Genomic DNA, 22,930 nt, shown 5'->3' with positions numbered 1-22,930 from the left:
TTCATTAAAATCTGAAGAAGTTGAAAATATGAGCAAAATATTATCCTTGGATTTTTCTTGATTTTTTGAAAAAATAGATTTTCCTGAAAATTTCAGCATAGATGCTTTTAAGTCTATTGAATAAGAATCTGTGGTCAAAACTTTAAAATTCGTGTAATTAGTCGAGTAATTAGCATATTAATATAATTATAAGTAATATTAAGTATGTAATTAAGCGCTTAATTTTACGAAATGCATTCTTTTTACTCGATAACCTTAATCACCGTATAGAATACGACATATTATCAGATTTTCATTAAAATCTGAGAATCATCTTAGCCTGGGATTTTTCTTGAATTTTTTTGAAAATATAGATTTTCCTGAAAATTTCAGCATAGATGTTTTTTAGTCTATTGAATAAGAATCTTTGGTCAAAACTTTAAAATTCGTGTAATTAGTCCAGTAATTAGCATATTAATATAATTATAATTAATATTAAGTATGTAATTAAGCGCTAAATTTTACGAAATGCAATGTTTTGACTCCACATCCTTAATCACCATATAGAATACAACATATTCTCAGATTTTCATTAAAATCTGAAGTTGAAAATCTAAGCAAAATATTATCTTATTCAATAGACGTAAAAGCATCTATGCTGAAACATTCAGGAAAATCTATTTTTTCAAAAAAATCAAGAAAAATCCATGGCTATATATTTATAGCCTTGCATTTTTTTTTTGCTCAGATTTTCAACTTCATCAGATTTTACCAAAAATTTATGTATAGATGTTATTTTACATGATGATTAAGTACTTGAAGCCAAAAGACTGTAATTCACAATATTAACCGTTTAATTTACACCTTCACTAATTATAATAAAATTCATATGCTAATTACTCGACTAATTATATGAATATTTAGATTTTGACCAGAAATCCTTATTCAATATCCTTAAAAGCATCTATGATAAAATTTTCAAGAAAATCTATTTTTTCAAAAAAAAATCAAGAAAAAACCAAGGCTATGCCTTACATTTATTTTGCTCAGATTTTCATGTTCCTCAGATTCTAATGAAAATCTGTGTATAGATGTTATTCTTGACGGTGAATAAGTATTTGGAGTCAAAAGACTGTAATTCATAATATTAACCGTTTAATTTACACCTGCACTAATTATAATGTCATATGCTAATTATTCGACTAATTAATGAATATTCAGATTTCGACCACAAATCCTTATTCAATATCCTTAAAAGCATCTATGCTGAAATTTTCAGGAAAATATTTTTCTTTGCTCAGATTTTCAACTTTCTCAGATTTTAATGAAAATCTGTGTATAGATGTTATTTTACATGGTGATTAAGTATTTGTAAGTATTTGGAGTCAAAAGACTGTAATTCATAATATTAACCGTTTAATCAGCACCTGGACTAATTATAAGAAAATTCATATGCTAATGACTCGACTAATCATATGAATATTTAGATTTTGACCAGAAATCCTTATTCTATATCCTTAAATGCATCTATGATGAAATTTTCAAGAAAATCATTTTTTCAAAAAAAAAAAAAAAATCCAAGCTTATATCCTTACATTTTTTTTTCTTTTGCTCAGATTTTCAACTTACTCAGATTTTAATTAAATCTGATCATAGATGTTATTCTATATGGTAATTAAGTATTTGGAGTCAAAAGATTGGAATTCGTGATACTAAACGTTTAATCAACACCTGGACTAATATAATAAAATTCATATGCTAATGACTCGATTAATTATATGAATATTTAGATTTTGACCACAAATCTCTTTTAATATCCTTAAAAGCATCTATGCTGCAATTTTCAAGAAACTATTTTTTCAAAAAAAATCAAGAAAAATCCAAGGCTGTAGCCTTGCATTTTTTTCTTTGCTCAGATTTTCAAGTTCCTCAGATTTTAATGAAAATCTGTGTATAGATGTTATTCTAGATGGTGATTAAGTATTTGGAGTCAAAAGACTGTAATTCGTAATATCAACCGTTTAATTACCACCTGAACTAATTATAATAATATTCATACTCTAATTACTCGACGTATTATATGAATTTTTAGATTCTGACCACACATTCTCATTCAGCATACATAAAATCATCTATGCTGAAAATTTCGAGAAAATCTATTTTTTCAAAAAAAAATCAAGAAAAATCCAAGGCATTTGCATTTTTTTGCTCAGATTTTCATGAATTTATAATTATTAATTATGATTTTAATGAAAATTCATGATTTTAATGAAAATCTGTGTATAGATGTTATTCTATATGGTGATTAAGTATTTGGAGTCAAAAGACTGTAATTCATAATACTAACCGAATGATTAGCACCTGGACAAATTATAATAAAATTCATATGCTAATTACTCGACTAATTATATGAATATCTAGATTTTGACCACAAATCCGTTTTGAATATCCTTAAAACCATCTATGCTGAAAATTTCAAGGAAATCTATTCAAAAAAATCAAGAAAAATTCCAAGGCATTTTGTTTTTTGCTCAGATTTTCAAGTTCCTCAGATTTTACTGAAAATCTGTGTATAGATTATATTTTATATGGTGATTACGTACTTGGAGTCAAAAGACTGTAATTCATAATTTTTTTTTTTTATATACTATTCGCCATTTCCCGCGATAGCGAGGTAGCGTTAAGAACAGAGGACTGGGCCTTTGAGGGAATACCCTCACCTGGCCCCCTTCTCTGTTCCTTCTTTTGGAAAATTAAAATAAAAAATTCATAATATTAATCGTTTAATTGACAGCTGGACTAATTATAATAATATTCATATGCTAATTACTCGACTAATTATACAAATTTTTAGATCTCTACCACAGATTCTTATTCAGCATACATAAAAGTATCTATGCTGAAATATTCAAGAAAATCTATTTTTGCAAAAAAAAAATCAAGAAGAATCCTTGCATTTTTTCCTCAAATTTTCAACTTCCTCAGATTTTAATGAAAATCTGTGTATAGATGTTATTTTATATGGTGATTAAGTATTTGAAGTCAAAAGACGAGAATTCGTAATATCAACCGTTTAATTAGCACCTGGACAAATCATAATAAAATGCATATGCTAATTACTCGACTTTTATAGAAATATTTAGATTTTGACCACAAATCCTTTTTGAATATCCTTAAAAACATCTATGCTGAAATTTTCAAGAAAATCTATTTTTTCAAAAAATCAAGAAAAATCCAGATTTTGCTCAGATTTTCAGCTTCCTCAGATTTTAATGAAAATCTGTGTAGAGATGTTATTCTATATGGTGATCAAGTTTCTGGACCTAAAAAATACCATGAAATGTTCATTACCTTCAATTTTTAGTATCTTTCTCATAAATATAAGGTTTCCTTTAAAACTCATTATAAGAAGTATTTTTCATGCTGCAAACAAATATGGTGTTCAAATAACGTTTAGTCCTCTTAATGACCTTAATTAAGCTGTTAAATGAAGTCAATTTCAAAATATTTCTGCTCTATTCCATCGTATTTAATGAGTATGTATCATTAAATGAGAGCATTATATTATATTTTCCTTGATTATTTCCAGTATAGAAGTGTTTGAATATATTATCTTTCAGTTTTGAAACAAAGTATTTTGAGCTAAAAAATACCCCTAACTATTGAGAGGCGTATTTAGGGGCAATAGCGCCTATCGCAAACACTGAAATTGCGCCCCTGGCTTGATTAAAAAGGTACATACAGTGGAGGTATAATAAAATATATACAGTGTAATTACAAACTGTTGAAGAGTTAAGACAAACTTAAATTTATATAAACTCTTAAAGACTTATTTGATCAAAATTGTAACGTAGAAGCGGTAGTGCAACTGACAGTAGCAAAATATCACTATAATTGAAAAGTAGGCGAGTTTCTTTTTTATATCACAAAAGCAAACCGTTAAAATGCCTATGGGCAGCATACGTCAAAAAACAAACCTGTTGAGTGGTACCCCCCCGTCAAGTGGCGCCCAGGGCACCTGCCCTATCTGTCATACCCTAGATACGCCACTGGTCTTGCCTGACGTGGTCGCCTCACCAGACTGGACTTCATGACTGTTTGAAAGAGATGAGATGCTAGTGAACCAGAGTACCCTGCTATATGATGTACATCAATACAAAGAAAGCAAGTGAGAACCTTGGAAGGAAATTGGATCAGTCAAAAAAGAAAAGGCAAGATAATCTGGAAGGATGTGATACAGAAGGAACTAGATGCTTGCGTAAGATGTAAAAACATATCACATACGCCTTGGAGAACGCTAGGAACACAAAATAAAATTGGAATGTTTTGTAAACATTATTTCTCAGGAACTGTTAGAGATGATGGTGAAAGAGACATGTCAACCATTACAAGAAAAAAAAATTTGCAGAACTAAGAACCGGAAACTGTGGACGAGTCTAAATATTTAGAAACAAAGTGTGGAAAGGATAGCAGTGGACACGATGAGGTTGAAAGTGGTCATGCAAGGGAGAAAATTTTGAGAAATCTTTCTATGCATCTGTGATATATGTTCACACACTTTAATGATGAAATGCATTTGTAAACGAGTTTTTATCGATTTTAATCACCTCTGCTATCCTTACACAAACCATTTATCTTTGAAATGCTTCAATATAATTGTTATGCTACACTCTTACATGGTTAATAGAATACGATAATAGTTGAAAACGGTCGTGAAGGCAACTTCAGGGACAATCTTAAAGTAATAAGGGGGTTGGAAAAGCCTACCCTGCAACGCATTTTAATTCTAATAATGAAAGTTTATGAAGTTAGTTCGGTTAGATTCACTTAAAACTGTGATTTTAGGAACATGTGTACAACTTGGAAGGGGGGGGGGGCAGGGGGGGACACCTGGATATTTAGATTACTAAATATTTGTTATCATACAATTAACTGGCTTTCCAGCCACTCTTCATAGGAATTAGAATTTAGTATACAATACCTTAATAGTCCCTATTCCATCTATACACCATCTGTGGGTCAATACACATATCATATGATGTTAAGTTATTACTAACATTATTACAGGCCTTTGCACCATGTCCCTGTTTTCAGGGAAAAACGTTTCCATAAAGAAAAAATAAATAAAATGCATTTTTCTTTAAAATGTCATAAGTTTAGCTACTCAAAATGCTGAACAAGGACCTGGAGGTCTGAAGTTGCATTTCTGATAATTACTTGCGTAACAGCTTTATAATAATGCACTTTCATACATTTCATTTCTGATCTTAAGCTATGATCCCATGGGTAATATTCTACAGGAAAGTGGGCTCATGTTTATGTAGTGAAGGCCTTCAACATGATGTTTTAAAGTTAATATCAGTGATGTTTGGCTCAGAAAATCCCAAAACTTTGATATTCCTTTACAGCCTTTTTTTCGGAATTTTTGTTTCTGCTCAAAATCTCAAAACAGGTGCCGAATTAGTCCTATGCATGACTGAAAGCACACTTGAGCACATACAGCATCAATCTGTTACAGCAAGTCAAATAAAGGTTTCTGTGCTTAAAAATAGACATACACAGTCAATGGAATTATACGACGATATCATAAGTTTAACAAGCCCTTACAACCCATCAACAACAGCAAGTTCTCCTGTCCTGCCATAACCTGGGTCCCCATGTAGGGATGTCTCCTTCTCATATCACTTACAACATGAACTCAGGGAATCTCCCCGTTTAGCTTGGGTTCTCCCTCAAGAGACCATAGGGATTCACCCTCACAACATGAGACCATGCGGTCTCCCCCTCATGACAGGAACCACGAGATCTCTCCCTTACAACTCGGGCCGCGCGGGGTGCCCTTCACAACATTCACATTTACCAAAAAGTATGAGGCCCAGAGATTTCCTCCTCACGTCATGGGCCGTTGGGTCCTTCTTCCCCTCTCAGACCACACTTCTGCCAAAATCTTATATCATATGTAGCACCATGAGAACTTCTAGATACTGTCTTCATAAACACGACACTGCATTTACTTTCCAGTCTTCTGCCGTGGTCAACAGAACACAAACTAAAACAGGTGTGGTAATCCTCGTAAGCTGGGTAGCCAAGAGACAATAGGGTAACTTTTGAGAGTTGCCTTGAAATCTTCACTTTACAAGCAATTTCTCCCCACTACAGCAGAATACACAGGCTACATACTCTTAGGAGAGGATCTTACACCCCCAATCCCCTCCGCACCCATTAACCCAATCCAGACTTTACGTTGTTTCTGCGAGGAAATAATTCAAAGAATCCTTCTATATTCATTTGTCATAAAACAAACAAACAATATCAAAAGAAATTCATATGAATCTCGGCAGAAATGAAGCACCGACAAATGCATATTGTGACAGCAAATAATGTTTTAAGTAGTAGGTCCCAGTATTTAAAAATCCGTTTTCTCTCATGCAACCATTTACAGAAAATATTTCTACTGGGAACCATACTATTTCATACAAGTGTGCTGCTACACAAAATGTATATTTCTTCTTTACTCACACTATAGAATTTTCTCAAGATATGTGTCGCAATACTTAAAAGTCTTACTCGAGTGCTTACATATCTTATACATTCTATACATTTCAAATGAACCATAGACGAATACGTTTTGACATGAAATAGCATTTTTAGTTAAATTAGGTTTCGATATCTTAATAAAAAAAAATCGTTTTCTATAACGCATGCATACATTCATTCAAATGTGTATTGCAATTCTAGTCTTATTTGAATCCTTATATCTTTTATCTACCTAACGATAACCAGACCTTGACTTTGCATCAAATTGGGAAGAAGTATATATGATTAAACTTCATAGGCTATCCTTCGTGAAATCTTTTATATCAGATATATAAGGTGATTACTGAGAGACAGCGTGAGATTGTGATTTAACAATTTCTTGCTTGTAGCGAATTTAATTTTCATGGGGTGTGAATAATATGCTGTGTATCATGGCACTACTGACTGCGAGATATTTTAGGCCCAACTGTTATTGCTTTAAGGAAAAACAAATTTTTGAAGGTGTCCATGAACTTTAAGAAGCTGTCAAAAAGCACCCTCTTGATATTTAAGACTCGTACTAGGAAGAAGCTGCATTCACCTGCGTCTATGAACACTTGCACCAGCTGCAGAAAATATCTAGATGTACACTACAGAGAAGAGAAGGACAACAGCATCTCTGCAAGAGCCATGACATAAAAGTTTAGTGGTTATCCCGTTCCTCTACCGAAAAATACCTTAAACTTCAGTTCGAAGTGTATGTCTAATAATATCAGCGTTACGGTTAAATCTGATAACGACACAATGACACGCTTCCCCCTCATACATACGCCTGTTTGTCTTCACTTCAAAACAGGCTTTCACAGTCAGATTGAAAACGATAGCCTACTGTAAATGTCAATTGGTGCCGGAATCACGGAGCGGGCCACCCAAGGGAAAGGCCAGTGTGGCATCATCTGTGCGACAACCCCAACAAACAAACGAAGACCATGATTTCATTAAAAACGTCAACATATATGCTTACGATTTTAATACGGAATTTAATCCTAATTCTTACAATAGTGTAATCTAAACATAGAAACGGGAGGAAACACATAATAAATAATAACTTGGTTACGTCTATTATCTTTATCCTATATGATTTCTTCTCCAGATATCTTAACTCTGATGAAATAATGTTATAAATATTCACATAACTAAGAAAAAAAAAAAAAGGGAGCAAAAGACACAACACCGCTAGTTTCCCATAGATTGTGAACAAACCAACTAAACCTTTAAGCCCTTAATCACGATGTGACCTGATTTTTCACCTGACCCATAAGGGTCAAATGAAAGATCAAGTCACCATGCCCAACGGTCGCTACTGCAAAATCCAAGAACCGTACCGTCGTGTTTAAGGGTCGTGCCGTGATACCTAAGGTCGTGCCATAATGCTCCTGAAGTTATGCTATTGTTCTTATCATACGGGCGCTCCCTGAGCCTAAGTTGAGCATGCCTCCAGTTCAATTATCGTCTCTCGTTAACAAGTGTGTGTGTGTGTGTGTGTGTGTGTGTGGTGAAACATGACTGAGAAAAAAATCACCTTAACTTTCTTCAATAAATACTATCAAGGAGATAATGAATGAATATCAAACACACGCATCATTTCCCCTTCCCACAGCGGCCCACTTGCATCTGCCTCGCCGTAACACCACTCAAACACCACACATGTCATCCATATTTCTCATAACACCATTTGAGCACCACATGTGTCATCTACCTTCCCTTACACCAACTGAACCTACCTCTTCCCATGATGTGCTTCGTTGAGAAAAATGGTACTCCATTACAACTTCATATCCTATTCTTTACTCCTGGCGTCTATCAGTCACGGGGGCTTCCTTCCACAGATATAACTCAAAATCTTAATCAGAAACATGACACACGTCGAGTCGAGTTGAAATACTCTTGTTGACAAGTTAAAAATTGATATACCAAGATAATAAACTATACTATCTAACATTTAAAAATATGGCACTGGTAAATTAACTTTCACTATATAGATGGCGTTCAAAACAGAGTTTAACGTCGGCAGATAACTTTATGTTGTGTGACGTCAATTAAGAGGATGGGCTCGTGTGTTAACGGTGAAGATATATATATATATATATATATATATATATATATATATATATATATATATATATATATATATATATATATATATATATATGTATATAACAATTTTTCGTATATAAAGAAGGAAAGTGAATGTTCCTTAGTGCATTTTATAATTCATGCCGGTCTATGGGGATATATACAAAGTAAATAATGAAAAAAATAGACGCTATAACAATAAATGATATCTAAGCTATTCTATTACACAGAACCATGCGGATATTTGGACAATACATCTTGTGGAAGATATTCAGGCGTTTCTACATCAAATGTTTTTGGATTTTCACCTGATCGGTTTCCTCTGTTGACTTGTGGAAAACAAAAATTTCTTGACCACCTCTGCCTGGGCGAGTGGAGGGCAGCACTGTACTGTGAACAGCTTCACTGTTAGAGTGTGTGGAGGGCACTCACTGTACTATGAACAACCTCACTGTTAGAGTGTGTGGAGGGCACTCACTGTACTGTGAACAGCCACACTGTTAGAGTGTGTGGAGGGCACTCACTGTACTGTGAACAACCTCACTGTTAAAGTGTGTGGAGGGCATTCACTGTACTGTGAACAGCTTCACCATTAGAGTGTGTAGAGGGCCTCTATGATGGAGTGTGTAGAGGGTCTCACAATCAGAGTGTGTGGAGGGCTTCAACACCAAAGGTCACCAGTACGTTAAAATCACCACTCACATTTGTCATAACATCATTGCAGACACCTTTTCATAATTATAATTTTCCAATACCCATTGAATAACAATATGAACAAAAAGTCACCTTAATTAGTTTCTTAAAACTTTCCTATTCACTTACAGTAACATACGAAAATAAAATGAAAATTTATTATATAATGGTATCAATACAATGCAACACCATTCTACGATGAGACTATTAATATTTTTGTTGTCGAACCAATGAAAAAATTAATAAAGACATGTTTATTGTTAAGATGCAAGACAAGGCTTTTGAAATCATTTCTACGTTAGGTATGAAATACTGTTTTACAGTCTTGCTTCATTGTCAGGTGCTAGCAGGTGTCTGAGTGACCTGACCTTTAACCTGAGTGCTGGTGGCTAAGGATGTGACGTTGTGTGGGGTAATACCTAGGTCGTGCCGTAATCCTACCTTCTCTCCGTGTGTGTGTGTGTGTGTGTGTGTGTGTGTGTGTGTGTGTGTGTGTGTGTGTCTGTGTGTGTGTGTGTGTGTGTGTGTGTGTGTGTGTGTGTGTAGAGGGGGGGGGGGCGGTTGGGAGGCTTTGGTCAGTTGAATTTTGGTCACGTGGCGGTAGATCTAACGCGTGTTGACTGGCGCCCAACGTCCACGCTGAGGTTAAGCTAAGGTTTGGAAAGCTGGGAGGTTATGAAAAGGGTTGGGACGATTGGAGAGGTTATGCCAAGGGATTTGGAACGGCCGGGAGGTTATATCAAGGGACTGGGACGGTGGGGAGGTTATACTTTGGGGTTGAAACGATAGGGGAGATGCAATTATATTGGGAAGACAAGGGAAATCATCGTAAAGGGTTGGGAAAAGTGGGGAGCTTATACCAAGGGGATGGAAACGGCAGAGGAAGTTGTGAAAGAATGTTGGGGTGGCATGGGGACGTTATGTCAAGGGGCTTGTACTGTTGGGAGGTTATATCAAGGTTTGGGATGGTGGGGAGGTCACATCAAGGGGTTGGGACAGTGGAGAGGACATATCAAGGGGTTGGGACGGTGGGGAGGACACATCAAGGGGTTGGGAGGGTGGGGAGGACATATCAAGGGGTTGGGACGGTGGGGAGGACACATCAAGGGGTTGGGACGGTGGGGAGGACACATCAAGGGGTTGGGAGGGTGGGGAGGACATATCAAGGGGTTGGGACGGTGGGGAGGACATATCAAGGGGTTGGGACGGTGGGGAGGACATATCAAGGGGTTGGGACGGTGGGGAGGACACATCAAGGGGTTGGAAGGGTGGGGAGGACATACCAAGGTGTTGGGACGGTAAGAAAGTTGCAATAAAGGGTTAGGACCGGGGGAAGGTTAGGCCAGGAGGTTGGTACGGTTGGGAGGTTATCTCACGGGGTTGGTACGGTGGGGAGGTTATCTCAATGGGTAGGGAAGGTGGGGAGGGACTTGATACATTACAACACATTCAGTTCTCGATGGCGTCTCAGGTGTTCAACTTTCTTTCAATAACATTCTTAGAAAAATCTTTAGACAAGTTCTTGTATACTGTATCTGTATGTTCCTACGTTACTGTAGTATATGCCACAGCGGTGTGTGGTGAGCAGACATGCTGATATATAGACCAGTGTTGGAACTGATAATGAACGTCGTGCACGAATTCCTGGATCTGCAATATAAACCAAAGTCTTTTCCTAACATCAGGAAGACTGGCTAGCTTTTAACCTGTCACTGTAGTCTAACTTTTGTCTGATCTTCAAGGCTACAAAATCTGGTTGATCTAGAACTGATCAGTAGAGTTTGTATATCTTCACTGAGGACATTCCTGTCTCGCTGTAGCTTCTCACAGGACCAGACACCAACCATAAACAGGTGTTGCATACAACAGAACAAATACGTAGTCTTAACGTGGCACTGTTCGTCAGACCACTCACAAATACCAGCGAAATCTTGTTCCTGGGTCACCAGACATGAGCGGTGGTGTCCACCACAGCGATCATATCCACCAAATTCCTACGAGAAGGCTTACGCTTCAGTGTCATTCTTTTAATATTTGTAATCATTCCTCTGCCATGAGGGTTCCGATATACTGAGAGATGTGGCCCAGGTCATGAGGCAAACCCTCCTGTAAATCTTTTTAGTTTAAATTTACATAGTTGTACGAGCAATAATGACTATATCTTGCCATCCAGGTATGCTGGCAGATGTTACGTGGGGTCATGACACACCACTGGGTCACAGGTCAGGTCAGGAGGGTCATTGCGGCTGGTGACCTAACCATGGCTTTCGCCCTTCACCACCACGTAACACATTTTAATCTCCGCCACCCAGGTCACAGGTCATAAAATCACCCATCCACCTACAGCTCCTGTTGTACCATCTTCTGACCTCCCTGTTAAACATATAAAAAAAAAAAAAAATGCATTTGGCTCCCGAACCGCTAAAATATTTTCTTGCTAGCATTTCCCTCACTAAAATCTTAGTGCACCATGTCTTTACATATCATACAATATTCCTGATTCTTTAATTATGTTTCCTTACTTTGTAAGTCAGGTTTATAAAGAAGTTTCACATTAGGTTAATAATGTGTCCGGCCTGAGTTCACTGATGTTACTGCTCTGTAACTACTGATGACCTCTAGTGTACGCGGTCTTGACCTCCTCTCATACGTTACTGTCATCACCCAGCTCCTGCCCTGGCAGAGGCCCCCTCTCCAATACCTGCCCTGGCAGAGGCCCCCTCTCCAATACCTGCCCTGGCAGAGGCCCCCTCTCCAATACCTGCCCCGGCAGAGGCCCTCCTTTCCAATATCTGGCCTGGCAGAGGCCCTCCTTTCCAATATCTGGCCTGGCAGAGGCCCTCCTCTCCAATACCTGCCCTGGTAGAGGCCCTCCTCTCCAATACCTGCCCTGGCAGAGGCCCTCCTCTCCAATATCTGCCCTGGCAGAGGCCGTCCTCTCCAATATCTGCCCTGGCAGAGGCCCTCCTCTCCAATACCTGCCCTGGCAGAGGCCCTCCTCTCCAATATCTGCCCTGGCAGAGGCCCTCTCCACACACAAATGGCACCACATTACTCATTTTGACATTCAATCATGAATGTGCGATCACCCAAATTGAAGATATAAAAGATACGCCAACAAAGAATATGATCTTTATTTTACCAGATATAACGTTCACATGGTTAGAACAGAAATCAGATAATCTATACCGTTATTTCAAACCCTTGTGCAATAAATACCGGTCTTACAGAAGTATTTAATCTTCCTTACTGTAAAATATCAAAAAAATAATCATCAAAGTACAACAGCGTACATCAAAGTTTGACAGTGTATAATCTTAGGTATTACAGAGGATACTGGTAAGAACAATCTAATCGAACACACCAGGTTGGTGCGGTGCTCGAAGTCGTCGTCAGGAAGTCGACAGCGGCAGAACTGGTTCCTCCTGAGGCTTGGTCACAATTGTTACAAATAGGCAAAAAAAAGAAGGAACATCGTAATCACTGCTGACGCACCGATGGCAACGGCGTCTAAGTGGACCCTTGAGCGAATGTTCGAATTCCAGTCAGCATCACGACCAGAGGAATCTTCTGTGAGTAACAACGTAGAGGACGAGAGTTCAAAGTCAACAGCGGAGGGAGTGAAGTCTTCTGTATCCAAGGTTGGGGCCAAAGCTCGATCCTCTGGTCTGGTGTATTTCTCGATAATCTCAGATACCCTGGAAGTCGACACGACGAGGATGGTTCCGCTAAGAGCATCGAGGTCTCCCTGTGAAGTTACGTCACCAGGCGTAATCAACCGTTCCGATGAAACTGGCGAAGGAGAGTCGAACACCGAGGCGGGGTGAGAGGTGAGGGAAGCAATAACTGGCGCGGAGGATGCTGCAGTTGGTGGTCCATTGTTGACGAAGCCTGGTGAAAGAGACGGTGGTATGGTATGGAGACTCGGCGAAGAAGTGACACTTGCAGAGTTTCCTGGAACGGCGGGGTTAAACATCTCACGTCCTTCGTCAGCGTCAACAGCCTCCAGTGACTGGGCCACCAGCGTCGAATCCATCTTCTCTTTGCCCTTGGCAATCACAGTCAAAAGCCGAATAAGGAGTCCCGATCCATTGGTATCTTCAGGTGAGGCAGAAAAAGAGGAAGTGACGCTTGTGTGTCGAGGGTTAGCCTGTAGGTGATCCTCGGGCTCTCGAAGATTAACGTCCACTCGTGCTGTCGAGTACCAATCATCCAACACAAGAGAACTTGTGAATGAAAGATCCCTGGATGGATGCGGCAAAGAGAAGGTCCGGTTCTTCCATAATGGAGTGTCGCACAAGATAATGGCAACCAACAGGCAAGATAACAGGCAGCGATACATGACTGCTAACAAGCGCTCAGTCACAACCTTCTCAAAGTCCGTCTTCTCTGCGTAAGGTTCTAAACCGAACTGAAGTAGGGAGCGCTCTCTGCCTCGCACGAGAATGACTGCACAAATCTCATTGGTGGGTAGGCGCAAGGGCTGACCATATGGTTACGAGAGCAGCCAATCACAACACACATACGTAATATGCCCAGTATCCGTCAAATTACGTCCAAGAATATTATATAAGTATGGTAAATGACCAATCACAATACAGATTATAAATGTAAAAACGATTTTTTTATCATTTATCATTATCATAATTTTTACGAAGCCTAACTAATGTATATTGTATCACTCATTACAACAACATGAAATTTTCTCAAGTCTAAGACAGAGCGCGCCTACTGTGGGTTATTTGCCTCATTACTTGCACGAAAGAATGTGAAATCCAAGTCTATATAGGTCAGGACGGGTTTAAACTAACTATAGTAGAAATGGAACATTTACGAAATATATTGAACTTCGAACAAAAACGACACCGAATGATTATATATACATATTCTAAAGAGAAAATGGAACCCTTCATACATAATAAGCTGAGATGCCTACATTGCAAAATTATCAGTTTCAACTGGCTCAACACACCTTAGTATGCAAAGTAGAATAGTAAGGATTTTTCATTCTATCTATCTATCTACCTATCTATATATCTATATCTCTGGCGCCTGTTCCAATTGGAACACCCTCAGATGGGTGGCCATGGCAATCGAGTGAATAACAAGTGAACTCCAGTACCGCTTCTTAGCATTTATGCCTCACCCTTAACAGGCCACTGGCAGAGGGCAACTCTAGCACAGTGTTTACTGAGGCTCGTACCTAATGTGCATACTGACTAATTATATCTAATGCTCCTACCAACTACATCTACCTAATGTTCTTGCCCAAATGTTCCAACCTACTGTTTCTATCTACTGCTCCTACCATTATGCCAAAAGGCAGGGCTAGCGAATAGTGCAGGAAAAACTAAAGTTATGAAGAATGAACTGTGTGAGTTAAAATGTTGTCACGTGTTACATACGACAAAGAGAGATTTTTCATAAAAATTATAATAGTTTAAGCTTCATCTTACTACTTGGATTCAAGATGATTAAGTAGTTTTAGAGGCTGTGCGTATCTGGTCCACCAAATGAAAATGAAAGCAAATAAAAGCCACTCTACAAAATCTGAGTATTAAACTAATATCACCGATAAGGTTAAACAGGAAAATATGATTATATAGTGGTTTTTAACATTCTAAACGCAATAACTGCCACCAAGATATTAGATATAACAAGTTTATGGATCAGGTTCACGGAAAAGAATTCAAACAACAAACATGAAGGGAAAAATAAAATACCGAATATTACATCAATATGAAGACATGAATTGAGATACATGCGTAATTATCCCACAAATAAAAAAGTTATTCAAGTCTACATGACGCTGGAAGATGAAGGAAATACATGACCTCCTCACCTACCTGGTGCAGGTAATGGTCAGGTAAAATCCTGGGAACCCTGGCAAAGACTAACGTCACATTTTACCTCAGTTGACCCGACTCCTGAGGTCTGCAGGATCATCTCACACCTCCTTCTATGAGAGATCACAGGCTTGGGACAGTACACCTCATCAAGCACAAGGATTTTCTTACGGAAGTCGGTCTTCTTGAAGCTTTCCATCCCCTGCAAGACTGTTCTATGTAGATTCAATATTTACATTTATATATATATATATATATATATATATATATATATATATATATATATATATATATATATATATATATATAATGATTTGGTAAACAGAGAAGAGGTAGCAAAAGCTTTGCGGAAGATGAAAGCCGGCAAGGCAGCAGGTTTGGATGGTATTGCAGTGGAATTTATTAAAAAAGGGGGTGACTGTATTGTTGACTGGTTGGTAAGGTTATTTAATGTATGTATGACTCATGGATTGGCGGAATGCGTGCATAGTGCCATTGTACAAAGGCAAAGGGGATAAGAGTGAGTGCTCAAATTACAGAGGTATAAGTTTGTTGAGTATTCCTGGTAAATTATATGGGAGGGTATTGATTGAGAGGGTGAAGGCATGTACAGAGCATCAGATTGGGGAAGAGCAGTGTGGTTTCAGAAGTGGTAGAGGATGTGTGGATCAGGTGTTTGCTTTGAAGAATGTATGTGAGAAATACTTAGAAAAGCAAATGGATTTGTATGTAGCATTTATGGATTTGGAGAAGGCATATGATAGAGTTGATAGAGATGCTCTGTGGAAGGTATTAAGAATATATGGTGTGGAAGGCAAGTTGTTAGAAGCAGTGAAAAGTTTTTATCGAGGATGTAAGGCATGTGTACGTGTAGGAAGAGAGGAAAGTGATTGGTTCTCAGTGAATGTAGGTTTGCGGCAGGGGTGTGTGATGTCTCCATGGTTGTTTAATTTGTTTATGGATGGGGTTGTTAGGGAGGTAAATGCAAGAGTTTTGGAAAGAGGGGCAAGTATGAAGTCTGTTGGGGATGAGAGAGCTTGGGAAGTGAGTCAGTTGTTGTTCGCTGATGATACAGCGCTGGTGGTGGATTCATGTGAGAAACTGCAGAAGCTGGTGACGGAGTTTGGTAAAGTGTGTGGAAGAAGAAAGTTAAGAGTAAATGTGAATAAGAGCAAGGTTATTAGGTACAGTAGGGTTGAGGGTCAAGTCAATTGGGAGGTGAGTTTGAATGGAGAAAAACTGGAGGAAGTGAAGTGTTTTAGATATCTGGGAGTGGATCTGTCAGCGGATGGAACCATGGAAGCGGAAGTGGATCATAGGGTGGGGGAGGGGGCGAAAATTTTGGGAGCCTTGAAAAATGTGTGGAAGTCGAGAACATTATCCCGGAAAGCAAAAATGGGTATGTTTGAAGGAATAGTGGTTCCAACAATGTTGTACGGTTGCGAGGCGTGGGCTATGGATAGAGTTGTGCGCAGGAGGATGGATGTGCTGGAAATGAGATGTTTGAGGACAATGTGTGGTGTGAGGTGGTTTGATCGAGTAAGTAACGTAAGGGTAAGAGAGATGTGTGGAAATAAAAAGAGCGTGGTTGAGAGAGCAGAAGAGGGTGTTTTGAAATGGTTTGGGCACATGGAGAGAATGAGTGAGGAAAGATTGACCAAGAGGATATATGTGTCGGAGGTGGAGGGAACGAGGAGAAGAGGGAGACCAAATTGGAGGTGGAAAGATGGAGTGAAAAGGATTTTGTGTGATCGGGGCCTGAACATGCAGGAGGGTGAAAGGAGGGCAAGAAATAGAGTGAATTGGAGCGATGTGGTATACAGGGGTTGACGTGCTGTCAGTGGATTGAATCAAGGCATGTGAAGCGTCCGGGGTAAACCATGGAAAGCTGTGTAGGTATGTATATTTGCGTGTGTGGACGTGTGTATGTACATGTGTATGGGGGGGGGGGGGGGGGGGGGTTGGGCCATTTCTTTCGTCTGTTTCCTTGCGCTACCTCGCAAACGCGGGAGACAGCGACAAAGTATAAAAAAAAAAAAAAAAAAATATATATAATACAATTTTTCGTATAAAAAGAAGGAAAGTGAATGTTCCTTAGTGCATCTTATAATTCATGCCGGTCTATGGGGATATATACAAAGTAAATAATGAAAAAATAGACGCTATAACAATAAATGACATCTAAGCTATTCTATTACACAGAACCATGCGGATATTTGGACAATACATCTTGTAGAAGATATTCAGGCGTTTCTACATCAAATGTTTTTGGATTTTCACCTGATCGGTTTCTTCTGTTGACTTGTGGAAAACAAAAATTTCTTGACCACCTCTGCCTGGGCGAGTGGAGGGCAGCACTGTACTGTGAACAGCCACACTGTTAGAGCGTGTGGAGGGCACTCACTGTACTATGAACAGCCTCACCGTTAGAGTGTGTGGAGGGCAGCACTATACTGTGAACAGCCACACTGTTAGAGTGTGTGGAGGGCACTCACTGTACTATGAACAACCTCACTGTTAGAGTGTGTGGAGGGCAGCACTGTACTGTGAACAGCCACACTGTTAGAGTGTGTGGAGGGCACTCACTGTACTATGAACAACCTCACTGTTAGAGTGTGTGGAGGGCACTCACTGTACTATGAACAGCCACACTGTTAGAGTGTGTGGAGGGCACTCACTGTACTGTGAACAGCTTCACTGTTAGAGTGTGTGGAGGGCACTCACTGTATTGTGATCAGCCTCACTGTTAGAGTGTGTGGAGGGCACTCACTGTACTGTGAACAGTCTCACTGTTAGAGTGTGTGGAGGGCACTCACTGTACTGTGAACAGCCACACTAGAGTGTGTGGAAGGCCACACTGTACTGTGAACAGCTTCACCATTAGAGTGTGTAGAGGGCCTCTATGATGGAGTGTGTAGAGGGTCTCACAATCAGAGTGTGTGGAGGGCTTCAACACCAAAGGTCACCAGTACATTAAAATCACCACTCACATTTGTCATAACATCATTGCATACACCTTCTCATAATTATAATTTTCCAATACCCATTGAATAACAATATGAACAAAAAATCACCTTAATTAGTTTCTTAAAACTTTCCTATTCACTTACAGTAACATACGAAAATAAAATGAAAATTTATTATATAATGGTATCAATACAATGCAACACCAGTTTACGATGAGACCATTAATATTTTTGTTGTCGAACCAATGAAAAAATTAATAAAGACATGTTTATTGTTAAGATGCAAGACAAGGCTTTGGAAATCATTTCTACATTAGGTGTGAAATACTGTTTTGCAGTCTTGCTTCATTGTCAGGTGCTAGCAGGTGTCTGAGTGACCTGACCTTTAACCTGAGTGCTGGTGGCTAAGGATGTGACGTTGTGGGGTAATACCTCGGTCGTGCCGTAATCCTACCTTCTGTGTGTGTGTGTGTGTGTGTGTGTGTGTGTGTGTGTGTAGGGGGGGGGGTTGGGAGGCTTTGGTCAGTTGAATTTTGGTCACGTGGAGGTAGATCTAACGCGTGTTGACTGGCGCCCAACGTCGACGCTGAGGTTAAGCTAAGGTTTGGAAAGCTGGGAGGTTATGAAAAGGGTTGGGACGATTGGAGAGGTTATGCCAAGGGATTTGGAACGGCCGGGAGGTTATATCAAGGCGTTGGGACGGTGGGGAGGACATACCAAGGGGTTGGGAGGGTGGAGAGGACATATCAAGGGGTTGGGACAGGGGGGAGGACATATCAAGGGGTTGGGACAGTGGGGAGGACACATCAAGGGTTTGGGAGGGTGGGGAGGACATATCAAGGGGTTGGGACGGTGGGGAGGACATATCAAGGGGTTGGGAGGGTGGGGAGGACACATCAAGGGGTTGGGACAGTGGGGAGGACATATCAAGGTGTTGGGACAGTGGGGAGGACATATCAAAGGGTTGGGACGGTGGGGAGGACACATCAAGGGGTTGGGACGGTGGGAAGGACATATCAAGGTGTTGGGACAGTGGGGAGGACATATCAAGGGGTTGGGACGGTGGGGAGGACATATCAAGGGGTTGGGACGGTGGGGAGGACATATCAAGGGGTTGGGACAGTGGGGAGGACATATCAAGGGCTTGGGAGGGTGAGGAGGACATATCAAGGGGTTGGGACGGTAAGAAAGTTGTAATAAAGGGTTAGGACCGCGGGAAGGTTAGGCCAGGAGGTTGGTACGGTTGGGAGGTTATCTCACGGGGTTGGTACGGTGGGGAGGTTATCTCAATGGGTAGGGAAGGTGGGGAGGGACTTGATACATTACAACACATTCAGTTCTCGATGGCGTCTCAGGTGTTCAACTTTCTTTCAATAACATTCTTAGAAAAATCTTTAGACAAGTTCTTGTATACTGTATCTGTATGTTCCTACGTTACTGTAGTATATGCCACAGCGGTGTGTGGTGAGCAGACATGCTGATATATAGACCAGTGTTGGAACTGATAATGAACGTCGTGCACGAATTCCTGGATCTGCAATATAAACCAAAGTCTTTTCCTAACATCAGGAAGACTGGCTAGCTTTTAACCTGTCACTGTAGTCTAACTTTTGTCTGATCTTCAAGGCTACAAAATCTGGTTGATCTAGAACTGATCAGTAGAGTTTGTATATCTTCACTGAGGACATTCCTGTCTCGCTGTAGCTTCTCACAGGACCAGACACCAACCATAAACAGGTGTTGCATACAACAGAACAAATACGTAGTCTTAACGTGGCACTGTTCGTCAGACCACTCACAAATACCAGCGAAATCTTGTTCCTGGGTCACCAGACATGAGCGGTGGTGTCCACCACAGCGATCATATCCACCAAATTCCTACGAGAAGGCTTACGCTTCAGTGTCATTCTTTTAATATTTGTAATCATTCCTCTGCCATGAGGGTTCCGATATACTGAGAGATGTGGCCCAGGTCATGAGGCAAACCCTCCTGTAAATCTTTTTAGTTTAAATTTACATAGTTGTATGAGCAATAATGACTATATCTTGCCATCCAGGTATGCTGGCAGATGTTACGTGGGGTCATGACACACCACTGGGTCACAGGTCAGGTCAGGAGGGTCATTGCGGCTGGTGACCTAACCATGGCTTTCGCCCTTCACCACCACGTAACACATTTTAATCTCCGCCACTCAGGTCACAGGTCATAAAATCACCCATCCACCTACAGCTCCTGTTGTACCATCTTCTGACCTCCCTGTTAAACATATATATAAAAAAAAAAAATGCATTTGGCTCCCGAACCGCTAAAATATTTTCTTGCTAGCATTTCCCTCACTAAAATCTTAGTGCACCATGTCTTTACATATCATACAATATTCCTGATTCTTTAATTATGTTTCCTTACTTTGTAAGTCAGGTTTATAAAGAAGTTTCACATTAGGTTAATAATGTGTCCGGCCTGAGTTCACTGATGTTACTGCTCTGTAACTACTGATGACCTCTAGTGTACGCGGTCTTGACCTCCTCTCATACGTTACTGTCATCACCCAGCTCCTGCCCTGGCAGAGGCCCCCTCTCCAATACCTGCCCTGGCAGAGGCCCCCTCTCCAATACCTGCCCCGGCAGAGGCCCTCCTTTCCAATATCTGGCCTGGCAGAGGCCCTCCTTTCCAATATCTGGCCTGGCAGAGGCCCTCCTCTCCAATACCTGCCCTGGTAGAGGCCCTCCTCTCCAATACCTGCCCTGGCAGAGGCCCTCCTCTCCAATATCTGCCCTGGCAGAGGCCGTCCTCTCCAATATCTGCCCTGGCAGAGGCCCTCCTCTCCAATACCTGCCCTGGCAGAGGCCCTCCTCTCCAATATCTGCCCTGGCAGAGGCCCTCTCCACACACAAATGGCACCACATTACTCATTTTGACATTCAATCATGAATGTGCGATCACCCAAATTGAAGATATAAAAGATACGCCAACAAAGAATATGATCTTTATTTTACCAGATATAACGTTCACATGGTTAGAACAGAAATCAGATAATCTATACCGTTATTTCAAACCCTTGTGCAATAAATACCGGTCTTACAGAAATATTTAATCTTCCTTACTGTAAAATATCAAAAAAATAATCATCAAAGTACAACAGCGTACATCAAAGTTTGACAGTGTATAATCTTAGGTATTACAGAGGATACTGGTAAGAACAATCTAATCGAACACACCAGGTTGGTGCGGTGCTCGAAGTCGTCGTCAGGAAGTCGACAGCGGCAGAACTGGTTCCTCCTGAGGCTTGGTCACAATTGTTACAAATAGGCAAAAAAAAGAAGGAACATCGTAATCACTGCTGACGCACCGATGGCAACGGCGTCTAAGTGGACCCTTGAGCGAATGTTCGAGTTCCAGTCAGCATCACGACCAGAGGAATCTTCTGTGAGTAACAACGTAGAGGACGAGAGTTCAAAGTCAACAGCGGAGGGAGTGAAGTCTTCTGTATCCAAGGTTGGGGCCAAAGCTCGATCCTCTGGTCTGGTGTATTTCTCGATAATCTCAGATACCCTGGAAGTCGACACGACGAGGATGGTTCCGCTAAGAGCATCGAGGTCTCCCTGTGAAGTTACGTCACCAGGCGTAATCAACCGTTCCGATGAAACTGGCGAAGGAGAGTCGAACACCGAGGCGGGGTGAGAGGTGAGGGAAGCAATAACTGGCGCGGAGGATGCTGCAGTTGGTGGTCCATTGTTGACGAAGCCTGGTGAAAGAGACGGTGGTATGGTATGGAGACTCGGCGAAGAAGTGACACTTGCAGAGTTTCCTGGAACGGCGGGGTTAAACATCTCACGTCCTTCGTCAGCGTCAACAGCCTCCAGTGACTGGGCCACCAGCGTCGAATCCATCTTCTCTTTGCCCTTGGCAATCACAGTCAAAAGCCGCATATGGAGTCCCGATCCATTGGTATCTTCAGGTGAGGCAGAAAAAGAGGAAGTGACGCTTGTGTGTCGAGGGTTAGCCTGTAGGTGATCCTCGGGCTCTCGAAGATTAACGTCCACTCGTGCTGTCGAGTACCAATCATCCAACACAAGAGAACTTGTGAATGAAAGATCCCTGGATGGATGCGGCAAAGAGAAGGTCCGGTTCTTCCATAATGGAGTGTCGCACAAGATAATGGCAACCAACAGGCAAGATAACAGGCAGCGATACATGACTGCTAACAAGCGCTCAGTCACAACCTTCTCAAAGTCCGTCTTCTCTGCGTAAGGTTCTAAACCGAACTGAAGTAGGGAGCGCTCTCTGCCTCGCACGAGAATGACTGCACAAATCTCATTGGTGGGTAGGCGCAAGGGCTGACCATATGGTTACGAGAGCAGCCAATCACAACACTCATACGTAATATGCCCAGTATCCGTCAAATTACGTCCAAGAATATTATATAAGTATGGTAAATGACCAATCACAATACAGATTATAAATGTAAAAACGATGTTTTTATCATTTACCATTATCATAATTTTTACGAAGCCTAACTAATGTATATTGTATCACTCATTACAACAACATGAAATTTTCTCAAGTCTAAGACAGAGCGCGCCTACTGTGGGTTATTTGCCTCATTACTTGCACGAAAGAATGTGAAATCCAAGTCTATATAGGTCAGATGGGGTTTAAACTAACTATAGTAGAAATGGAACATTTACGAAATATATTGAACTTCGAACAAAAACGACACCGAATGATTATATATACATATTCTTAAGAGAAAATGGAACCCTTCATACATAATAAGCTGAGATGCCTACATT

The sequence above is a fragment of the Panulirus ornatus genome, chromosome 46 (assembly GCF_036320965.1).
Source record: "Panulirus ornatus isolate Po-2019 chromosome 46, ASM3632096v1, whole genome shotgun sequence".
In the NCBI taxonomy this organism is placed as follows: Eukaryota; Metazoa; Arthropoda; class Malacostraca; order Decapoda; family Palinuridae; genus Panulirus; species Panulirus ornatus.
The sequence above is the reverse complement of the archived record's forward strand: the minus strand, read 5'-3'. Positions refer to the sequence as shown.